The sequence below is a fragment of the Arachis stenosperma genome, chromosome 9 (genome assembly GCF_014773155.1).
Source record: "Arachis stenosperma cultivar V10309 chromosome 9, arast.V10309.gnm1.PFL2, whole genome shotgun sequence".
Taxonomy (NCBI): domain Eukaryota; kingdom Viridiplantae; phylum Streptophyta; class Magnoliopsida; order Fabales; family Fabaceae; genus Arachis; species Arachis stenosperma.
In genome coordinates this window covers 10,640,172-10,646,710 of record NC_080385.1, presented here as the reverse complement: position 1 = coordinate 10,646,710, position 6,539 = coordinate 10,640,172, and positions in this window count along the sequence as shown.

Sequence of the window (6,539 nt, the reverse complement as noted above, 5' to 3'; positions counted from 1 at the left end):
TGCAATTCATAATTTATTGTACCACTGAGGTACCTGAGTATTCTCTTCACCATCTTCCAATGAGTATCTAAAGGAGTTTGTACAAATTGTGACATCTTGTGTACACTGTATGAAATTTTAGGTATGGTCACTGTTAGATATTACAAGCTGCCAATAATTGACCTATAAAGTTGAGAGTCACTAAAGTTAGAATCATTAAAGGCTGATAATTTCACTGTTGAGGGCAGAGGGGTGTGACACAGCTTGAGCAACCTTTCATATTTGCTTTCTTCAATACCTCATTGATATACTTCTATTGAGAGAGAAGCAGTCCTCCATCACTTATCTTAGTTACCTGAATTCCAAGAAAGTAGTGAAGATTGCCCATATCTTTGAGTGTAAACTTTGCATTCAGTTTTTCAATCACTTATTGTACTTGTATTTCAGACTCTCTTGTGATGATTATATCATCAACATACACCAACATAAAGGTTTTCTCTCCATTTATCACCTTTAGAAATGCTGACACATCTGATTTTGTTGCTTTGAATCTAATTTCTGTCAATCCATTGGCAAGCTTGTCATACCACTCTCTAGGAGCCTGCTTTAATCCATAGAGAGCCTTGGTTAATCTATAGACTAGTGAGGAATTCCTGTTTTCATACCCCTTTGACTATTTCATATACACTTCTTTCATCAAATTTCCATGTAGAAAGGCATTATTTACATCCAATTGCCTAATTGTCTATGATTCAGCTAGGGCAATTGATAACAGAATTCTAATTGAAGTAGGCTTGACCACTGAACTGTATGTCTCAGTGAAGTCAAACCCTGATCTCTGTGAATACCCTTGTGCTACAAGTCTTGCCTTGTATTTTTGCAACGACCCATCAAAATTGTATTTAATTATGAATACCCTTGTATTGCTTCTTTGTTAGAAGAGAGAGTGACTAGTTTTTAAGTTCTATTTTTCATCAAGGCTTCATACTCCAAGTCCATAGTTACCTTCTATTTTGGGAATTGAAGTGCTTGCTGTACATTCTTTGACTCTACACTGGCTAGAAACACTCTTGGGTTGAAGATACCAGCTTTGCTACTGGTGACCATAGAGTGTGTATTCATTGTTATTGTTGCTGCTGGAGGTACTTCTTCATCAAGTGGAAAAATAATTTCAATGTCATTTATATGTATTGGTATAGAAGTTGCTGATGCTGCTGGTGGTCTTTGAAGTGCTGCTGTTCTGATTGGTTCTTCAAGTCTAACTCTGCTATCATAGTGTTGTTGTTGTTGTTCATTATATTCTGATCTTACTGGTCCTGAATAAGGGTATTTGGCCTTGTTTAATAGTTGTTGTTGCCTGTTGATATTTGTATTACTCAGCTGCTGTTGCTGCTTGCTGGACTCTGAATTGTTTCCTAGTTGTTGTAGGTGCAGCTGTTGTCTAATGACTTCTAAGGTGTTTAATTTGTATTGCTGCTGTTGAATAGTAATCTCATAACTGCTTCTTAGATGCTACTACTTCAGCTGTGTGTTAAATCTTGAATTGTTCCTTAATTGTAATTGTTGTTGCTGCTTCTGCATATTTGCTAAATTGACCAATTGATGTTGCTATTGGTGTTGTGGACTGATTGCTGAATTGGTTAACTGTTGTGGCTGCTGCTATTGTGTATTGACTGTTGAATTTTTCAATTGTTGTTGCTGCTGATGTCGTGGATTGATTGTTGAATTGATGAATTATTATGGCTGCTTCTATTGTGTATTGACTGTTGAATTATTCAATTGGTGTTGCTACTGTTGTTGTGGACTGATTATTAATTGTTGTGGCTGCTGTTGTTGTGAATTGACTGCTGAATTGTTCAATTATTGTTGCTGTTGTTGTTGTACACTAATTGTTGAGTTTGCCAATTGTGGTTGCTGCTGTTGTTGGATATTAACTACTGATTTTGTCAGAAAATTTCCCAAATGTTGATGGTGCTACTGCTGTCTATTGTTTGCTGGATTAGTTGTTGAATTAGTGAAACATTGTTAGTGCTGCTACTGTCTATTATTTGTTGGATTAGTTGCTGAATTAGTGAAATTTTATTGGTGCTGCTGTTGTCTATTGTTTGCTACATTAGTTGCTAAATTAGTGAAATGTTGCCGGTGCTGCTATTGTCTACATTTTGTAGGATTGTTCAATTATTGATGCTACTGTTGCTATCTAATGATGTTAGAGATGCTTTCTAACTGCTGCTATTGTTGCTGTTGTCTATTAATGTTTATTAAGGGAATTCTTGGAACCATTGGAGCTACTGACCTTTACACTGAACTACCCTACTGTTGCTGCCTGTTTTCACTTGTTTGTGCTGCTTGTTGCTGTTGGTGTCTCAAGACTATGTCATGCTACTGCTGATAAACTCTTGTTACTAATTACTGGTGCTGTTGTCTTGAGTCTGAACTGGGTTGCTACTGCTACTGTCTATCATCAATATTAATAGAAGGAATTTTAGGCATCATTGAAACCGCTGGGGTTGGGCTTGGATCATTTAGGATCTGTTCCTGCTTAGATGCTTTTTCAAAAGGAAATCTATCTTCAAAGAAAATTACATTTGGAGTGTAATAATCTTCCCTTGTTGAGTGAGGTATTCGTACCCTTTCTAAGCTGTACCCATACCTAACAAATTTACACGTTAATGACCTAAAATCCAATTTGTGCTTGTTGAAGGGTCTTTGGTGACGAAAGCATAAGCACCCAAACACTCTTAGGTTCTCATAGGGAGGACTCTTCCCAAATAATTTCTTTGTAGGTGACTATCCATGTAAAACTGGTGTAGGCAATACATTGATTAACTTGGCTGTTGTTATAAACGCCTCTCTCCAAAATTTGGTAGGCATTGAAGCTCCAGCTAACAATGTTAGTCCTATTTCAATTACATGCCTGTGTTTCTTTTTTGCTGAGCCATTTTACTGATGCACATGCAGACAAGAGAACCTGTAACAAACTCCTCTTTCCTGCGAAATCTTTGACAGACCAACATATTCAGCCGCATTATCACTTTGTACCATCTTTAATTTTGTGTTTAGTTGCAATTTAATCATTTGGTAAAAGTTATTAAAGACTGATTTATGTTGAGCTTTAGATTTAAGAAGATATATCCAAGTAAACTTCGAGAATGCATCAATGAAATTTACAAAATACCAATTTTTATTATTGTCAGATATGTTGGACCCAAATATCTGTGTATACAAATTTCAATGATTTTGTGTACACTATTTGTTAGGCAGAAAAGAATAATTGATGCGATTTGCCAATACAATAAGCTGGACATTCTAGTTTATCAATTGTAAAAGAAAGATTACAAGCACTAAGAACTTTTGACATGACACTTTTATTTGGGTGTTCTAATCTGGCACGCCAGAGAAGAAGCTGATTCAAGCTTTTCAATCAAGAAACATAGGCTGCTAGTGTGTGTGCAGTGGTGAATTTGACAAGTTTATACAATCCCCTATCAACATTTTTTTAAAGAACAACTTTCTTGTTTTCTTGTGATTTAATATAACATTTATTAGCATGGAATTCAAAGAATACTTTGTTATCACAGCAGAATTGATACACACTCATAAAATTCTTAGTAATTTTTGGTATAAGCAATAATTTTCTCATAAAAAACAGCCTAGAGCTCGAATCAGACTTAAAACACAAATTTCCAACCAAATTGATTTGCAAACCTATTATGTTGCCTATCACAACTTGCTCATCTCCTCCATACTCCTCTTTTTTTATTAGATTTTGCTCATCATATGTCATGTGATGTGTAGCACCTAAATCAATGTACCAATTTGGATTCTGAATGGTTGCTGGAGTTGCCAGCACATTGCTATAATTGGCATTGGGTTGAGATACCTGATTGTTATAGTCTTCTTTATTGTAGCCTGCATCATACTATTTCTCACTATACCTGTACCAGCATATCTTCGCTGTGTGACCTATTTTGTCACAGATATGACATTGTGGCTTATCAAATTGAGATATTTCTCCCATGTAATTTCTTACCTGACAATAACTTTTTGAATCCTCATAGTTTCTTGAATCACTGTAGTTTACTCTTCCTTATTGCTCCCTTCCATAGCCAAAAGAAGATTGACCTTGTGTTGCACTACCTCCATTGTATGATTTTTGCACTATTTTGTCACCTGTATATGAGCTTTTGCCTCTTCTATACAATTGGCCACATCTGCCTCAAAAATCACCCATAAATCCACCTCTTGACTTCTGATTTTGTCCAGATTAAAAGTGCTGAGCAAGATTAGCTTGAATAAAAATTTATGGCCTCTAAAATCTTGCTAACAGATTTTCATGTGCGAAAAGTAAGGCTTCTAACTCACCTACTGTTATACCTTAATACTTTATTGTGGTTAGAACAAAGGTTATCAGTGAAGAGTATTCTTCAGTCAAACCGTTCAAGATTGCACTCACATGGTCACTTTCCTTCATAGACTCTCCTACAAAAGCTAATGCATCTATGGTTCTTTTTATAGACAGTACATACTCAGTAACAGAAGCACCAATCTGAATGGCGCTCCACTTGTTCTTTAGCTGCATCACTATGACCTTAATCTGAGAGGAGAAATGATCTTCTAACCTCTTGCAAACTTGACATGTATAGGTGCATCCAACCATTCTTGTTGTGAACAATTTACTTATTGAAGCTAACAACTATGACTTGAGGAGTGCATCTTGCCTTTTCCATTTCTAAAACTCAGAATTCACTGTACTAGCTTTATTGTTCTCTGAGACTAGAAATTGTAGGGATATTTCTTCTCCCATGATATGATTCAGCATGTCATTTCCTTCAATTGTCGATTCTCCCTGGTCTTTCTATTGTAGATAGTTATCCTCATCCAATTTCATTGAAATCAGTGTTGCTGTAAACTCTTACACTATTGTAGTTGAACTTCAATTGAATCAGATATGCTTTCTTGAATCTTTACGGAAGCTGTGGTACCATCGACTTTAATACCATGAAAGGTATCAAGAACCTAGATTTAAGACTCAGAAAGTTGAAGAAGAAGGTTCAAAAAAAAAGAAAGCAAAAAAAGTGAATCTGTGAATTGTATTATAAAAAAGTAGTTACTGTAATAGTGAGTGTTGCTACTTATAGTTGCAACTTCGTGCAAGGATTTCTAAAATCTTTCAGCCACTAACTAATTCTAATTCAACAGCTAACTAGTTATCTCAACACAACTATATTTACTTAAAACAGAGTTTACTATTTGCATTCTAACTAACTCAACTAAAAGTTATTACTAGAACTTAAGCGCTCCTATTACTTTGTATCTTATATATTCTTTGAAAATTTGAGCCATATAGACTTGCGTTTGCTTACTCAGCAGGCTAAAAAAGATAGAATTTTAGTTTGACTAGCTTTTCTTCTATTGAAAATAAAGAAAAGAAAAGAAAATTATGTTGTGAAATTAAGATGAATGGATAGAAATAGAGCTGAAAATTATAGGAAAGAGAAAAAGAATTTTATTATTAATTTTAATGTGTCATTCAAATAACATAACACGTTTACACTATATTATATACACTATATATTTTTTAAAGAAGTTAAAAGACTACTCAATATAGGTAACTACATGTGTTTTTTATTATGTTATATTATTAGTGTGTTAAAACTTTTTTTTAGAATCTATTTATAAATAAAGGTTTTGAATAAAATAATAATAGGGTATTATTTACTTAATTCACTTACTAAATAGTGGAAATACATTATCAAAACCTATCTCTCATTAATTAATAATGTTGCATACTCTATTATGTATAATAATATTCTATATTTCAATATATATGATAATGCTCAATGATATGATATTCACAATAATAATTATTTTATAACAAATTATACTATTTATAAAAATGTATCATGTTCTTTTTAGAACAAATCAGTTATAGTTTTTTTTTTGTTTTTTATGATATTCTCTAACTCGACAAATTAAGAATTAATTTATTGTGGATTTGAATTTCATTTAAAAGTTTATTGTTGGCCAATAAATTATTACATACAAAAGATAAGATTTAAACTCTCAATAATTATTTAAGTGAATGAGTGAATTAATTATTCGATTAACTAATCCAAGTTGGTTAAATCAGTTTATAGTTACAGACATATAAGATTAAGATTATTAAAAAGAAATTAATTTTAATATATATTTAATTAAATTTATACCTTAGATATTTTTTAAACGGTAAATTTAAAAATTATATACTTTTACTAATATAAAGATACACAATTATATAAATATTTATATAAATCTTTAATAAAAAGAAGGGAAAATTTAGAGGACTAGCAATTTTATTGAATTTTGACCAGTATGTAACCAGTAAAAAAATATGAGCTATTGGATGAAATCTTATACCAATCTTATATCATCAAATCATCATTAATAACTAATTAATGGCTAACAATCACAAAAATTACTGTCCTAGCATTGCTCTAAAAAGAAACATCTTTAGAGAAATCAAAGCTCATCAATTTGGAATTATGTATTTGTCATGAGAGCTCAATTTTTGAATTGGT